Source organism: Triticum aestivum, chromosome 2B (assembly GCF_018294505.1).
Source record: "Triticum aestivum cultivar Chinese Spring chromosome 2B, IWGSC CS RefSeq v2.1, whole genome shotgun sequence".
Taxonomy (NCBI): domain Eukaryota; kingdom Viridiplantae; phylum Streptophyta; class Magnoliopsida; order Poales; family Poaceae; genus Triticum; species Triticum aestivum.
This window is the reverse complement of record NC_057798.1, coordinates 205072633-205091031: the sequence shown is the minus strand read 5'-3', so window position 1 is coordinate 205091031 and position 18399 is coordinate 205072633.

Genomic DNA, 18399 nt, shown 5'->3' with positions numbered 1-18399 from the left:
GAAGCTGGGTCATGGATGCCTCTCCCTGTAAGTCTGTGCCACTTTGGGTTTACGACTAGTCATGTCAGCCCGGGCTCCTTATCATATGGATGCTAGCGACACTATCATATACATGAGCCAAAAGGCGCAAACGGTCCCGGGAAAAGGTAAGACGACACCCGTGGGGATACCGTGCGTGAGGCCGCAAAGTGATATGTGGTGTTACCGGCTAGATCGATGTGACATCGAGTCGGGGTCCTGACACGGACCCTGGCAAGCCAGAGTTGCCGGGGGCTGCAAAGACAAAGATCCATCCGTGACAAGCCAAGGTTGCCGGGGGCTGCAGATCCAGATAAGTTCTCTATCCTCTACCATGCATTCCTTTATGGACTAGGATAAGTGAAACCCCATTCCACCTCTAAGCTACCGTGCTCCCCATTTTCGGCACCCAAGGATTATACCCTAGGTCTGGATTTGGTCGTAGCGGCAACAGCAAAGAAGAGGAACGAGGGGCCTAAGCCCACCTCGTCCCTGCCTCCGCCAAAGGCGTGAGAAAGGTCGAGCGAAGTGGGGGAATGGCAAGGCCTATTGCCGGGCGAGAAAACGTTTGTCTTAAAGATAATAAGGATTCACTCCTTGCTGTGGGTTCCTCCCACGAACGAAAATCCCGGCAAACATCCCTTTTTCACTAAAAAACATCCCATACAGGTACAATCCATATGAAATGAAAAACATGAAAAAGGGGGATTACAAGTTCTAAAGCTAGCAAAGGCCCGAAGGCTTACAAGACTAAAAAGATATAAGGTGCCCGTAATCCCTTTCTTGTCCCTCTCCTCACGAAATGGAACAAGAAAGCAGAAGGGCAAAAGGGGCACCTAGGCGAGCTATGAGTGGCAGAAGACACCGAGAGAACATCTCGGTGGCCGTCCAAGGGATGGATAGTGATGGCGGCGCCGGAGGCAGAGCTCGAAGACGAGGCGGCAGGACGTCAACATGCGACAAAGGCGTTGGTGCCCGCGTACTCCGACTTGACGGCCTTGCCGCCTGCCCTCTTCCTCTTCCGCGGCCTCCCTACGCCAGCCGCCCAAGGAGACGACCCCGAGAAGTTCAAGAAGCCAGCGACACGAATGATGTGGTCGCCGGTGCTGCCCGGAGCGGTGCCCGACACCTAGTTGGACCCGTCATCTTGCCGCCCGCTGCCCTAGTCGTTGCTGCTGTTGTCTTCCTCGCCACTCTCGCTTGAGGAGGAATATTCATCATCGGAGGAGTTCTCCACGCAGCACCTCACATAGGTCCCGAAGTGCCCGAAGATCTTGACGGAGAGGAGGCCACCCTCCATTAATTTGAAATGGAGAGCGAGCCCATCCATCAAGCGGTCGAAGCGAGTGAAGGTCTTCCACCCTCGGTGAAGATACATGACGTGAGGCGCGGGGAACTCGACGTCGACCCAGGTGCCGCTGTTCCCACAACCCCTCATGTGCAGCTGCAGCGCCTGCGGCAGATCCAGCTCCATCTCCCGCACAAATGGAGTCGGGAGGTGAAGGCGACAACGCGGTGGATGGCGCAGCCTGACAAAGAATTCGCAAGGGTTGTCCCCGGCGTGGCCCTCCATCGGAGGAGGGGCGGCTGGAGGAGGCGAGGCTGACCTGCCGCCCCATTCTCCTCTCCCTCGGGCACCACGACAGCCTCGACCTCGCCCCCTCCCCCATCCTCTAGCAGCCGGCTCTGCCGCTACGAGCTCTTGGGGAGGAGTGATGCGCTGCCTGGCCGAAACCCTTGCCGCCACCGATGAAGCGTCGCCGCGCCCCCTCGCCATGGCAGAAGAAGAAAGAAAGCAGGAACGGGGAGAGACAGATGGCGAGATGATGAGGGGAACCGTTCCCCCACTCCCCTCTTTATAAAGGGACGAGGGCGAGGCTCGGCGTCCCCCTCTCGGCCAATCCGGCTTCTTGAAGTGACAGCAAGCGGGGTCGTCGACCGCCCTCCCCGCTCCATTGAAGGCGCGTGGGAATCGACCCGCACGCGCGCGACTACCCACGTCCCGCGCGCCTGCCATTCGCTCTGTGTTATGCATGCAGCAAACGTGGTGCAAGGGGCGGGCACAGTGAGATGTGTGGAATGACGGCTCCCGAGCAAGGGCAGTAAATGGGAGGCGGCCCTGCAGTCTCGAAGAGAGACGCAAGCCGCCTCTTTACTGTCCGCCACAAGGTGACGCCAGCATGCCCATGTCATGTGCGCACATGACCCCCACGTCGCGCGTTCAACGCGGGTCGTGGGGAAGCCAGCGGACGGAACGGTGGCTGCGATAAAAATCCACCCCAACTGCCCGCGCACCGTTCTGGGCCTGGCCCAACAACGTGCTACGCTTATGTGTGGCCCAGGCCCGGGGGCTCCTATCGGTGTACAAAAGTAGGGGCCCTGCTTTTGACCCCTTTACTTGTGCACGGGCAGTCAGAGCCTCCCGCCATGGCCACGCATAACATGGCAGGAAAGGGAAGACGGAGGAAAGGCGAAGCCACAAAGACAATCGAATCAACAACAAGGACCAAGGCCACAAAGATCAGATAGGCATAGCAGGTTCCCCCAGCAAGGTCCCTTGCCGGGGCAGCCTCAACAGCCCCAGCAAGACCCTTGCTGGGGCAGCTCGCCCACGCCAACTGAAGTGAGCCACCCTTGAGCCCACCAGCACTCGACAAAAGCGTTGGGACAGGGCTTGGGAGGCACCTCCGTGGTGGCATGTAGATCTTTGTGAAGACATAAAATGCTCAAGATCAAAAGAGGATAGGAAGGCAACTATCCTCACCGGTGGAACCCACAAGACCCCCGGCAAGATCCTTGCCGGGGGAGCCAGCGCGCCACGGCAAGACCCTTGCCAGGCCACCCGGCAAGACCCTCACCAAGCGCACCGGCAGGGTGTCAGGACCCCGACTCAATGCCACATCGATCTAGCATGTAACACCTCATATCACTTTGCGGCCTCACGCACGGTATTCCCACGGGTGTCGCCTTACCTTAGCCCGGGACCGTTTGCGCCTTTTGGCACACGTATATGACAGTGTCGCTAGCATCCATATGATAAGAAGCCCGGGCTGACATGGCTAGTCGTAAACCCAAAGTGGCACAGACTTACAGGGACAGGCATCCATGACCCAGCTTCGAACGTGTCGGTCATCAGCGAGTGAATCCAGGCTGTAGCACTGGGCTAGCAGGACTCCGGTGAACCGGGCTGTAGCGGGCTAACAGGACTCCGGTATTCACCGCGTGACATTTCCCCGAAGGGACAGACACAGGAACGAAGAAGGACACATGCCGGCCAGCCTAAGTGTTCCGGAGCAGTAGCAAGCTACCATGGCTCAGTGGAAACACTAGGAGACATTTCCCGGTAAGAGAGGCTACTAAAGATAAACAACTAGATGGTCAGATCCCACACATATCAAGCATTTCAATAACATACACACAATATGCTCGATATGTGCAATACAACATGGCATCACAAAATGACTCTACGACTCAAGTAGTTTACTCAATAGGCTCCGAGGAGCGAGATATTACAAACATGGGTCTCATGACCCAACACTCAGAGCATACAAGTCAAAGCACAAGCGGAAGCTATCATGTCTGAGTACAGACAACTATAAATGAAAAAGGCTGAGAAGCCTGACTATCTATCAGATCCTGCCGAGGGCACAAGATCGTAGCTGAGGTATCAAGCTAAACGTCGAAGACCACGCGGAAATACTAGTGAGACTGAAGTCTCTCTGCAAAAACATAAAATAGGCAAACGTGAGTACAAATGTACCCAGCAAGACTTACATCAGATCTATCTACATATGCATCATTATCAACAAAGGGGTGGTGGGGTTTAACTGCAGCAAGCCAGCTTTGACTCGGTGGCTATCCTGAACTACGACTGCAAGTAACTTTTGAGGTGGCGCACACGAGTCCACATATTCACCATATCAATACACCACTATGGATCCGCTCCCGTCTCCCTACGAGAACGCCATCCATAGCACTCACGCTTATCTTGCGTATTTTAGAGTATCCACTTTCACTTGTCTATGAACTGATATAAGCAACCCAGAAGTCCTTTTCCGCGGACACGGCTATTCGAATAGATGATGTTAACCCTGCAGGGGTGTACTTCTTCATACATGTTTCCACCACTTAGCGTCTGCACACGACATGTGCTCGGCAGACTTCAAGCGAAAGCCGACGTGGGTGTAGACCACGACCTACCTAAACACTCAAGTCTCTAGTCCAGGTTTATCGCCTATTCGGGTTCCATCCATGAGGAGATCCGGCCGGAGTTTCGCTCACAGCCCCAAACGATGTGAACAGGGTTCCGTGACACCAAACGGGCGCCCGGTTACCCGGCCACGTGCCTACCGCATCACAGCCCACCCCTACGGTCAGCGCTGTCCACGGCCTCCAGCATACTACAAACACCAGAAACTACTTGCAACTCCTGGACAGAGGACGAGGGTGAATAAGAAGTCGAGCGGGGTCATATTTCAGGGCCCAATGTATGGTAGTAGCTGAATCATGGATCACAAACACAGAACTCAGTTCCTGAGGACGGCTGCAATGAGACAACCCACCATGTACTCCTACATGGCCTCTCACCGCTACCTTTACCAAATCGTGTTCACACACTTAGCTCACACACAGTAGGACATGTTCACACGCCTCTGATTCATCCCCGATGAATCAGACCTGACTCAACTCTAAGCAGTAGCAGGCATGACAAACAAACATGAATGAGTAGGCACATCAGGGCTCAAACAACTCCTACTCATGCTAGTGGGTTTCATCTAATTACTGTGGAATGACAGGTCATGCAGAGGATAAAGGGGTTCAGCTACCGCAGCAAGTAACAGATGAATCGATGTTGTCCTAATGCAGTAAAAGAGAGCAGGAGCGAGAGAGTAGGATTGTATCGGAATGAACAAGGGGGTTTTGCTTGCCTGGCACTTCTGAAGATAACATTGAGTCTTCATCAGTGTCAACGATCACATCATCGGTATCACGTCTATCGAGAGGGGACAAATACCGGCAACACAGAAGAAACACGATCAATGCAATGCACAGTATGATGCATGCTATGACATGGCAATATGAATGTGTTTTGAGCTAATGCAACTAGCAACAGATTAAATGAAGTTGGTTTGAATATAAAATTCAAATTCAAACTCCATATGTGATTATTTAAATGCCCTTCATATGATTTGTGCTAAACAGCACCTATAAGTTGTTCTAACATGCATGAAAATGGTACAGATGGATTCCTTGAATTTTTCTGATAATTTTTCATATATAATTTATTTTATTTGGAGTTACGGTTAATTTTCTATGATTTATTGAAGTTTTAGCTATTTTCTGGAATTTCCTGAATATAATTAAATCCAGAAAATACTTTATGACATCAGCAGTGCGTCATGCTTGCATCAGCAAGTCAACAGGGCTGCCCGGGTCAAACCTGACCAGTGGGGTCCACTGGTCAGTGACCCAGTGCAGCCTAGGGTCAATGACAGGTGGGTCCGGTCAACAGACACGTCAGCATGGTCAATGCTGACGCGTGGGTCCACTGGAATTAGACTAATCCTAACTAATTTCTTTAGCCGGTTAATTAAACAGGTGGGGCCCGATTGTCTGTGGGTCAGGGGTGGTTAACCAGGTGGTTAGGCAGCTAATGACGGGTTAGCCGGCGATTAATCGCCGACGCTAAGCAGTGCACGGCGGCGATCGCCGGCCGGCTGTTTCCGGCCACGGCTGCTTGCGCGGCTGGGCGCGTTGGGGAGCTGCTGCTACGGGGCTTCGGATGGTGGAAGTGGCATGTGCTGGGGCGGCCGGAGACGACCGCGGCGTCGACCACGACGGCGGCCGGAGCTCGGTCGGGTGCGGGCGCGGGGCTGCAGGGCGGTAGGGAAGAAGCTGGTGGCCTAGATGGCACCCACGGGCCACCAGAAGCGCTCTGGTGCCACGGGTTCGGGCGGAGGGGCTCGGGGCAAGGGAGCTGGGCGGCCATGGCAGACGGCGGTGCTCGGGCACGCGGGCGGGGGGGGTGCTGTGGCACGGGAACAAGCAAAGAAAAGGAGGGGAAACGGGAAGGAGCTCACAGTGAACTCGATGGCGTAGTCGATGAGGTCGGGGACGCACTGGAGCCCGCGAATCCACGGCGAGGTTGCCGGCGGCCGGAGGTTGAAGATGAGGACGGGGACGATGCTGCAGGGCTTTTCCGCTCGCGTGGCTTGGCGGAGACAGCGTAGAGGACGACGACGGGACTTCTTGGTGCGTCGGGGAGGCGTGCGGAGGCCAGTGGCTGAGCGATTGGTGGACGGCGGCGACGGCAGCTGTCGGGCGCGAGAGAGAGAGATCCAGGGGAGAGGGTGAGGACGGGGGAGAGAGTGGCGGGGCGGTCGGAGCGATCCAGACGGCTCTCGCGGGTCTGTCCGCGGCGCCACGCAAGCTAGCAGGCAGGAGGTGGCACGGGCGCGTGTGTGCACACGGCGAGCACACGCTCGGTGCCTTCTGGCGCGGTGGAGACGACGACTGGCAGCGCCAGTCAGCTGGGCCAGTGCAGATGGGCCGCCAGGTAAGTGGCCCAGGTGACCCTCTCTCTCTCTGTTTACTAATTTGTTTTCTGTTTTCTAATTTTCCTGCAACTGTTGGGCTTTATTAAAAATACCAAAACGTTTTCAAAAATCCTGAAAATAATTGTGGGCTCTTTTGGGATTGTTCCTAACAACCCAAAACTAGTTTCAGAATTATTAGAGCATTTAAAAATGTTTATAGGATTTAAATGCCCCAATTCAAATACAATATGAGTTAATTCAATAATCCAAATGTCATGGAAAAATGTGCAATATCTCTGGTTACTGTTTCCAGCATTTCCCAAAAATGGCGAACATTTTTGAAGGCCATTTGGATTCATTGAAAAAATATTTTCTTAGTTGAACCTATTTGAATTGCTTTAGTGCTAGGGCTTGGTCATCCCCACTTCAAATTTCCTTTGAAATCAAACATGATGCATGGATGCAGATGCCACTATCTACAAACAACTCTGGGGCTGTGACAACTCACCCCCACTAAACAAAAATCTCGTCCCGAGATTCAAGCGTAGGGTAAGGTGAAAGGGGAACGCAAACTAGCACAATCTTCACGATCCAGGTTGCACTTCAAATGAACGTTGATTTGAACACCATCTTTGTCTTGTCGTCTAGCTCTGAGATCTTCAGCTAATCATGACAAGAAGAGGAAAGGAAAACTCTGGAAGGATCGGTCTTCTCGAAGATCGAACAACTCAGGATTAACTCCCGGAATGAGACATAGAACCATCTCTCGGGTTGAGACACGAGATACACATCAAGAGGGGTGGAAAGAAACGGATGACGAAAGTTCACTAAGTAGACAACAATTTCACGCTTAAGAAGGTGGTAAACGATTGTCAACGTAGCGAAGAGTTGAGTTGCCATGAAACCACAACGAGACACCTTCGGAACCGTGACTCGTAGATATCTCCCCCTAAGTGGCAAAAAGAATTACCTTTGATATAGAGATCATTGAGACTCTCTATATCAGCCTAAGGCAAATCACAGTAATCGATTGGCGGGGGCGGTACAATGGCATACTCAGACTTGGATGATGTGGATTACCTTGTTGAAGACAACGTAATGGATGAATTTGCTTATCACCGGAGGTGGAAGAGACCCATGGTAGGATGGCACATTGGCGGTGCAAGCTGGGAACAAAATGCAAATGCTGGGAATGATTCTGGTAACTGGGGAAGAACCCAACAATAAGGAGTGAATTCACTGTTGGAGTGGTTATAGCATAACCGAAGGGACTAGGAGCAATCCCGGTTAGTGCCGGCGATAACACCTAACGCTTGTGCGTGCTCTCAAGAACTTGAGCAATTCCATAATCATCAAGGTTTTACCAACATCCGTGTCAAGGGTGCTGACAACACAACATACTACCATGATGAATAGCGATGGACGATGCAGATGCAAAGGAAGATAACACTTTCTCAGATTTCACCCTTGGCGAGGCCAAGGAAAATAAAATCTGGATGATCGACCGAGAGACATTTAGCACTCCGTTTCTAATGTTCTCCTTGACGTGCTAGTGTAACCCATTCATAGATATGGTTTGATAACTAGAACATCAAGTAAAGGTCGGACTTCGGGAGCAATAGAATTCATAAGGAACAGTTACGGAGGTAAATCCTACGAAATCCTTATGGGGAGGTGGCTAACTTCCTCAACCAAGATACTACAATAATAGGTCTTCCGGCTGGGTGTGTTGGCCACGACATCCACTTTACCGGTTATCGAGGGACCAATATTATAGTTTTTGGGAAATGTTCCAACCATCATATCTGCCTGAGACTCAGGTCTGGTTGGTGTCAGGATATTCCAGACTCATCGAGTCTAGGAAGAAAAATGAAAGTTTGCAACACAAATCGACGAGATAACGTTGCGGGATTCTCGATAGATGAACTACGATAGCAAGCTCCAAAGCATGAGCTGGTTCTGCTACAAACATGTGAACACGTTGTCCCAGACAAGCATGGCCACGTAGTAGTCTTATAATAAAACACTACCGAGTTCAGGTGGGGGAACCATAATCGAGGATATCGAAGTCTTGTGCATTACCATGGATTAACACTTAACTCCTTTTCTCGAACAAATCAGTCAGTGGCTTGGGGTGCTACGGAACACATATGGAATGGAGGTTGCAAGTCTCCGAACCACAGAATACTTTCGCACGTATGCATGACTGATTTGGGATGATTCCAAAGGAAATAACATTGACTTTCTCGAATCCGCGGCGGCAACTTGCATCAGATGCACATGAATTAAAGGAAGTCACTACCTTCATCCAAACATATGCTTCATGAGCTAGCATGAACAAATGCTTTCAAAAGTTTCCAACACTAGCTTAATGTTCAACAAAATCATGGAGGAGATAAGGATGTTGTCAATGGGCTCAACAACAATTCATCTAGGTTCCCTTTTAAAAGGAATTCCATAGTTAAGTGAACACGGTGATAGCATTGGTCAGACCAAAGATATAATGGTGTATGCTCGAGGAATCAACCACGAGTAAGACAACATTACGAGCATCGTTGGTACTGATTTGATTTGACGATAGCCCACACTCAAATCAAAGGATTGGATAAGACAATAGGTCCAGCAACTGATCACAAGGACCAATCGATGAAGATATCATCTTTCTTCAACACACACTACACAAGAATATCCCTCTGGAACGAACTAAGTCAGACAAGCTTTTATCTTCCAACTCTCCAAGTTGTTGTCTAGCTTAACCAACTAGCTCAGGGATATCTAACACCGATTCTTGGAGAGAAGGTGGTTCACAAGAAACCAACTTGATCACGAACTCAACATAGCGGTCAGGTGACAACCCGGTAACACCTCCAAGAAGATATTTGGAAAGTCACGAACCACCGGTATGTTACTAAGCTCGAGAACAATCTTGCTTTTGAGGGCAAGACGATATGATCAAATGAGTGAGGACTTGACAAGATCCTAACTCATCAATCGAAGGGTGCACCGAAATAAGGACTAGGTAGCACGATCAGTCTTAGAAGGATGATTCGAAAACCAACATACTAAGAATGAAATTATTACCCTTTAACTACCAAGCAACAGAGTTGCTAGCGGTATTGATTTCACACATCACAATTCATTTGTCGGTATTCCGGTTGCATCAACACGAGGGCCGAGGAATGAAAAAGGATGGCGAGAAGTATCACTATGTCAAGAATTCACAAAGGTGGTGCAATTCTCATGAAATTCATGTCATAAAGAAGGTAATACTTCAGGGTAGAGCAGACCAGAAGCTGGATTGTAACTTGATCTGCGGAACACAACTACTTTGACCCAATCCTAGATATGGAAGAGGTAATGGAGTTTGTTTCTCCTAGTCATTCTGCGATAGAATGGCTTGACGGACCACAAGAGTCATAGGCATCGATGAACGAACGCACGCATACTCTTGACTATCAATTGAGAGACGAGGGTCAGAATGCAACTAAAGAGAACAACTCGAAGGAACATATAACTTTCTGAGTTGTGGATGCATAGATTAGTATGTCGAACCAAGTTCAACATATTTCTTCCAGATAACCCATGCAGAAAGGTAGAACTGGCAGAGTCACGATTTATGAATGGAGAACTCCTCAAGAGTACTCTAATTGTGATCTTTTGATCCAATAAACTTCTGCCATAATGGTTCATGGTATTTGGAAGAACGATATACCACGGACCTCGAGGACTATCGCAAAGTTACTAATATCCTGAAGGAACTAGCAAACACTATCAACATGAAGTAAGTAGAGTGAATCTCGGGTTCAAAACCCAGAAACAGAATACCTATTACTAAGTAGCATCACGGGATGCTTTCGAGAATAAAGGCCAGAATCTCACACTGGGAACACAGAACGTTGCTAGATTACTAGGTGACTCCCTAAATACCTAGGGTCATAATAATAACTCCAACATAAAGGTCGAGGCAGTAAAGTACCTCAACTCACTGATTTGTGTGATTAATCTGACCAAATGCACATCGGAAACAGGAGGAAGGGATTTGCAAATGCATCAGACTGTTTGGAAACCTGGGATGACTCGGACAGCATAACGGCTGTAAATGCTCAGAAAAGATTTGAGACATTCACAAAAATGGTGGCATAACCACTCAGAAGCACAATATCAAGGTTTCGAGATCAACAGTTAACATACGGAAGTAGTAGGAGCTGAACTGAGGCTTGAATCCATCAAACTTATAAGTCTACGGATTAGTAACACGTGATCCTAATAGAAAGAAGAGATAGCCTAGTTCTTAATCCCCGTAGGAAAGATAAGATGACTCAGATCAGAAGGCCATGAGGTATAAGGAGTAAAAAGAGCCTTACGTTCCATCCCACAATCAATTCCCTTATATAACTAAAGAATTTCTAGACTCAACTTCGACCAGTTTGGCTTGGTAATCCTACAGGCAGTCAAGCTCTGATACCAACGCTGTCAGGACCCCGACTCAATGCCACATCGATCTAGCATGTAACACCTCATATCACTTTGCGGCCTCACGCACGGTATTCCCACGGGTGTCGCCTTACCTTTGCCCGGGACCGTTTGCGCCTTTTGGCACACGTATATGACAGTGTCGCTAGCATCCATATGATAAGGAGCCCGGGCTGACATGGCTAGTCGTAAACCCAAAGCGGCACAGACTTACAGGGACAGGCATCCATGACCCAGCATCGAACGTGTCGGTCATCAGCGAGTGAATCCAGGCTGTAGCACTGGGCTAGCAGGACTCCGGTGAACCGGGCTGTAGCGGGCTAACAGGACTCCGGTATTCACCGCGTGACATTTCCCCGAAGGGACAGACACAGGAACGAAGAAGGACACATGCCGGCCAGCCTAAGTGTTCCGGAGCAGTAGCAAGCTACCATGGCTCAGTGGAAACACTAGGAGACATTTCCCGGTAAGAGAGGCTACTAAAGATAAACAACTAGATGGTCAGATCCCACACATATCAAGCATTTCAATAACATACACACAATATGCTCGATATGTGCAATACAACATGGCATCACAAAATGACTCTACGACTCAAGTAGTTTACTCAATAGGCTCCGAGGAGCGAGATATTACAAACATGGGTCTCATGACCCAACACTCAGAGCATACAAGTCAAAGCACAAGCGGAAGCTATCATGTCTGAGTACAGACAACTATAAATGAAAAAGGCTGAGAAGCCTGACTATCTATCAGATCCTGCCGAGGGCACAAGATCGTAGCTGAGGTATCAAGCTAAACGTCGAAGACCACGCGGAAATACTAGTGAGACTGAAGTCTCTCTGCAAAACATAAAATAGGCAAACGTGAGTACAAATGTACCCAGCAAGACTTACATCAGATCTATCTACATATGCATCATTATCAACAAAGGGGTGGTGGGGTTTAACTGCAGCAAGCCAGCTTTGACTCGGTGGCTATCCTGAACTACGACTGCGAGTAACTTTTGAGGTGGCGCACACGAGTCCACATATTCACCATATCAATACACCACTATGGATCCGCTCCCGTCTCCCTACGAGAACGCCATCCATAGCACTCACGCTTATCTTGCGTATTTTAGAGTATCCACTTTCACTTGTCTATGAACTGATATAAGCAACCCAGAAGTCCTTTTCCGTGGACACGGCTATTCGAATAGATTAGGTTAACCCTGCAGGGGTGTACTTCTTCATACATGTTTCCACCACTTAGCGTCTGCACACGACATGTGCTCGGCAGACTTCAAGCGAAAGCCGACGTGGGTGTAGACCACGACCTACCTAAACACTCAAGTCTCTAGTCCAGGTTTATCGCCTATTCGGGTTCCATCCATGAGGATCCGGCCGGAGTTTCCCTCACAGCCCCAAACGATGTGAACAGGGTTCCGTGACACCAAACGGGCGCCCGGTTACCCGGCCACGTGCCTACCGCATCACAGCCCACCCCTACGGTCAGCGCTGTCCACGGCCTCCAGCATAGCTACAAACACCAGAAACTACTTGCAACTCCTGGACAGAGGACGAGGGTGAATAAGAAGTCGAGCGGGGTCATATTTCAGGGCCCAATGTATGGTAGTAGCTGAATCATGGATCACAACACAGAACTCAGTTCCTGAGGACGGCTGCAATGAGACAACCCACCATGTACTCCTACATGGCCTCTCACCGCTACCTTTACCAAATCGTGTTCACACACTTAGCTCTCACACAGTAGGACATGTTCACACGCCTCTGATTCATCCCCGATGAATCAGACCTGACTCAACTCTAAGCAGTAGCAGGCATGACAAACAAACATGAATGAGTAGGCACATCAGGGCTCAAACAACTCCTACTCATGCTAGTGGGTTTCATCTATTTACTGTGGCAATGACAGGTCATGCAAAGGATAAAGGGGTTCAGCTACCGCAGCAAGTAACAGATGAATCGGTGTTGTCCTAATGCAGTAAAAGAGAGCAGGAGCGAGAGAGTAGGATTGTATCGGAATGAACAAGGGGGGTTTTGCTTGCCTGGCACTTCTGAAGATAACATTGAGTCTTCATCAGTGTCAACGATCACATCATCGGTATCACGTCTATCGAGAGGGGACAAATACCGGCAACACAGAAGAAACACGATCAATGCAATGCACAGTATGATGCATGCTATGACATGGCAATATGAATGTGTTTTGAGCTAATGCAACTAGCAACAGATTAAATGAAGTTGGTTTGAATATAAAATTCAAATTCAAACTCCATATGTGATTATTTAAATGCCCTTCATATGATTTGTGCTAAACAGCACCTATAAGTTGTTCTAACATGCATGAAAATGGTACAGATGGATTCCTTGAATTTTTCTGATAATTTTTCATATATAATTTATTTTATTTGGAGTTACGGTTAATTTTCTATGATTTATTGAAGTTTTAGCTATTTTCTGGAATTTCCTGAATATAATTAAATCCAGAAAATACTTTATGACATCAGCAGTGCGTCATGCTTGCATCAGCAAGTCAACAGGGCTGCCCCGGGTCAAACCTGACCAGTGGGGTCCACTGGTCAGTGACCCAGTGCAGCCTAGGGTCAATGACAGGTGGGTCCGGTCAACAGACACGTCAGCATGGTCAATGCTGACGCGTGGGTCCACTGGAATTAGACTAATCCTAACTAATTTCTTTAGCCGGTTAATTAAACAGGTGGGGCCCGATTGTCTGTGGGTCAGGGGTGGTTAACCAGGTGGTTAGGCAGCTAATGACGGGTTAGCCGGCGATTAATCGCCGACGCTAAGCAGTGCACGGCGGCGATCGCCGGCCGGCTGTTTCCGGCCACGGCTGCTTGCGCGGCTGGGCGCGTTGGGGAGCTGCTGCTACGGGGCTTCGGATGGTGGAAGTGGCATGTGCTGGGGCGGCCGGAGACGACCGCGGCGTCGACCACGACGGCGGCCGGAGCTCGGTCGGGTGCGGGCGCGGGGCTGCAGGGCGGTAGGGAAGAAGCTGGTGGCCTAGATGGCACCCACGGGCCACCAGAAGCGCTCTGGTGCCACGGGTTCGGGCGGAGGGGCTCGGGGCAAGGGAGCTGGGCGGCCATGGCAGACGGCGGTGCTCGGGCACGCGGGCGGGGGGGTGCTGTGGCACGGGAACAAGCAAAGAAAAGGAGGGGAAACGGGAAGGAGCTCACAGTGAACTCGATGGCGTAGTCGATGAGGTCGGGGACGCACTGGAGCCCGCGAATCCACGGCGAGGTTGCCGGCGGCCGGAGGTTGAAGATGAGGACGGGGACGATGCTGCAGGGCTTTTCCGCTCGCGTGGCTTGGCGGAGACAGCGTAGAGGACGACGACGGAACTTCTTGGTGCGTCGGGGAGGCGTGCGGAGGCCAGTGGCTGAGCGACTGGTGGACGGCGGCGACGGCAGCTGTCGGGCGCGAGAGAGAGAGATCCAGGGGAGAGGGTGAGGACGGGGGAGAGAGTGGCGGGGCGGTCGGAGCGATCCAGACGGCTCTCGCGGGTCTGTCCGCGGCGCCACGCAAGCTAGCAGGCAGGAGGTGGCACGGGCGCGTGTGTGCACACGGCGAGCACACGCTCGGTGCCTTCTGGCGCGGTGGAGACGACGACTGGCAGCGCCAGTCAGCTGGGCCAGTGCAGATGGGCCGCCAGGTAAGTGGCCCAGGTGACCCTCTCTCTCTCTGTTTACTAATTTGTTTTCTGTTTTCTAATTTTCCTGCAACTGTTGGGCTTTATTAAAAATACCAAAACGTTTTCAAAAATCCTGAAAATAATTGTGGGCTCTTTTGGGATTGTTCCTAACAACCCAAAACTAGTTTCAGAATTATTAGAGCATTTAAAAATGTTTATAGGATTTAAATGCCCCAATTCAAATACAATATGAGTTAATTCAATAATCTAAATGTCATGGAAAAATGTGCAATATCTCTGGTTACTGTTTCCAGCATTTCCCAAAAATGGTGAACATTTTTGAAGGCCATTTGGATTCATTGAAAAAATATTTTCTTAGTTGAACCTATTTGAATTGCTTTAGTGCTAGGGCTTGGTCATCCCCACTTCAAATTTCCTTTGAAATCAAACATGATGCATGGATGTAGATGCCACTATCTACAAACAACTCTGGGGCTGTGACACAGGGCCACTGCCAGGCCCGAGCCAGCCAAGTCTTCACCGCCGTTCACATGCAGCTGCCAACCCAGCTAGCTGGGCAGGCACCTGTGTGGCAACATGCAGCTCTTCGTGGAGGCTCCACCACTGCGCAACCTCAGCTGCCTGCCTGCCTACATGGCACCGCATCCATCGCTGGCCAGGGCACGTGTCGAAGCAAAGAGGAGCGGCGATGGACGGGACGGGCCTCGCCCCCGTCCCCGATAAAGTGAAGGGACACCTAAGCCTCGCATTAAATGCGTCTTGTCCTTTAATACAAGCGATAAGCTCGCAACACTGTAGCACTTTCCACCTCATGTGTGCCACTGTGGTAGCCCCTTTCGTCTATAAAAGGAACCCCGTGGCACATGGAGAAAGGATTCGGCTCTTTCAAACCTCGCAGCACCTAGAGCTAGTTTGAGATCTCAAGAACACTAATACATCCACCAAAGCTGGATCGTAGGGTTTTACGCATCTTTGTGCCCCAAACTTGGGTAAATCCCCCTTGTGTTGTCTACTAGTCCCGCTCTCCTCACGATCTCCACGTCCCGCAACCGTAGAAGGGATTCCAGTGATCCCATAGGTGTCATTTCCCACCGACAATAGACATAGAGTGAAGTACACACAAGATGATGTCCATGAAAGCATTAGGTTACCTTGTCCCTTGTCTTACCAAGAAGAGGGTTTGTGACTCCTTGAACTAGTGCAATATGTGGAAGTTGATTGCACTTGTTCTTGCCAAAATGATGTGAGTGAAGTGTGTTGGCGGAGTCACCCTCAAGAACTCTCTAGTTCTTCTTCTTCGGGATCCACATCATCTTGATGGGAATCCTTGGGCTTGTAGTCATACTTGCTGAAGTAGAACTTGTTGTAGTCTTGGGAACCCACTTGACCAAGGCCTTAGGAGCTTCTTCAAATGCATTAATCTCCTCTTGAAGCTTATCCTTGCCTTTTTGCTTGTGGTCTTGTGGTAGAAGATCATCTTGAGCTTGTGTTCCTTGGAAAGAAGTACGATCATACTTCTCTTGTTGAGGAACAAACTTCGTCTTGGGGTATTGATCTTCTTCGCACTCAACTCCATTGGCATTGAACTTCCGTTCAAAACCAACACCTTGATTCTTCCGGTGCCTTCCTTGCTTGCGTACAATTTCCTCAAATTGCTTACTTTCGGCAAGGCTCTTGTAAACACCTTTATATATAATTCCCTTCAATAAGCTATTTTCTTGCTCAAGTGTAACTTGGCTAAGAGAATCATTAGTGAAATCAAGAGAACTACTAGAAGCAACAACATTGGATTTAGCATGATTATTGTTACTACAAGAGGAAGAATCTTTCTTACTCTTGTTGCTAGATTTAACTTGTGGCATGTAAGTAGACAAGAGTAAACGCTTGCAATGTAAGAAGAACTTTTCTTGCAAAGATCATCATTGATTGCCTTTAAAAACTCATGCTCTTTCTCTAGGTTGAGCTTTTCAAAGCGTAACTTCTCATGAGTCTTTAAAAGTTCTTGATGATCTTCCAAGGTAGTTTCATGAGCTAACTTAAGAGTGTTTAGTTCTTTAGTTAGATGCTCAATCTTCTCCTTATCATTGTCATTCATTTCATCTTGATTAGCATGATTAATTGACATTTCATCATAGTATTCATCACTAGAGTTGTCAACAAGTAAATCATCATCACCTAACAAATCATCTTCATCACTATTGAAATCAACATACTCAGGATGTGATACCGTTGGGCCTTTAGCCATGAAGCATCTTCCAATTCCTTCATTTGGTGAGTCAAATATGTTGTAGGAGTTTCTTGACACAAGTGCTAGACCGGCAACACCTTCATCTTGAGTATATTCGGAGTCAGAGCGATAACTTCTCTCGGAATGATGGTCGGAGTCGGAGCCTGATACCCATTCACCAACATGAGCTTGATGTCATCGCTTTGTGTAGCTCTTTGATGATTTGTCCTTCGTTTCCGAATCCTTGCTTCTCTGGGAGGTTCTTCATTCATAACGATGATCTCTACTCCTTCCCTCTCTTGGTGGTGATTCTTCTCTTCTACTTCTTCTTTTAGGTGAATCTTCTCTACTTTTGTAGGGAGCTGTACACTCATTGGAGTAGTGTCCGGGTCTTCCACAATTCTAGGAATTACGTTCACGACTCCGAGATCTTTTGTCATTGTAGGACCTTGACTTGGAACTTCTTTCCTTTCTTCTACTCTTGTAGAATTTGTTGAAGTTCTTCACCATTAGGCTCAATTCTTCATTGAAGGTTTGTTTCTCACTTGATGATGTAGGAGCATCACATGAGGCTTTGTAAGAACCACTTGACTTGTTATGAAGTTCCTCTTTATCCTTGAGTGACATCTCATGAGCAACAATTCTTCCAATGACTTCTGTTGGCTTGAGATCTTTGTAATTGGTCATCATTTGGATCAATGTGCACACGGTATCATATTTTCCATCCAAGGCTCTTAGGATCTTCTGGATGATGAATCTATCGGTCATCTCTTCACTTCCTAAGTCGGCAATCTCATTTGTGATGAGAGAAAGCCAAGAGTACATTTCAGCGACACCTTCACCATCCTTCATTTAGAATTTGTCAAGTTGACTTTGAAGCACATCCAATTTGGATTCCTTGACGGAGTAGGTACCTTTGTGCATATCAATCAAAGTATCCCAAATTTCCTTTGCATTCTCAAGGCGGCTGATTTTGTTGAATTCTTCGGGGCACAATCCGTTGAAGAGGATATCACAAGCTTGAGCATTGTATTGCAGCATCTTCAACTCTTCCGTGGTAGCTTCACGGTTCGGTTCTCTCCCATCGAAGAATTCACCTTGCAAGCCAATAGCCCAAATGGCGGGGTTATGTCCAAGAATATGCATTTTCATCTTATGCCTCCAACTAGCAAAATTAGTACTCCCTCCGTCCGAAAATACTTGTCATTCAAATGAATAAAAGCGAATGTATCTAGAATTAAAATACGTCTAGATACATCCCCTTTTGTTCATTTTGATGACAAGTATTTCCGGACGGAGGGAGTACCATCAAAGTAAGGACCTCTACAGTGGTAATTTCCCTTGCTAGACACCATACTCTCCTAGGTTGTGAAACCAAGGCTATGATTACCAAAAGCTATGGAAATCAAGGAAAATTGAGACCGTAGCTCTAATACCACTTGTAGGATCAAAAGTATGTCTAGAGGG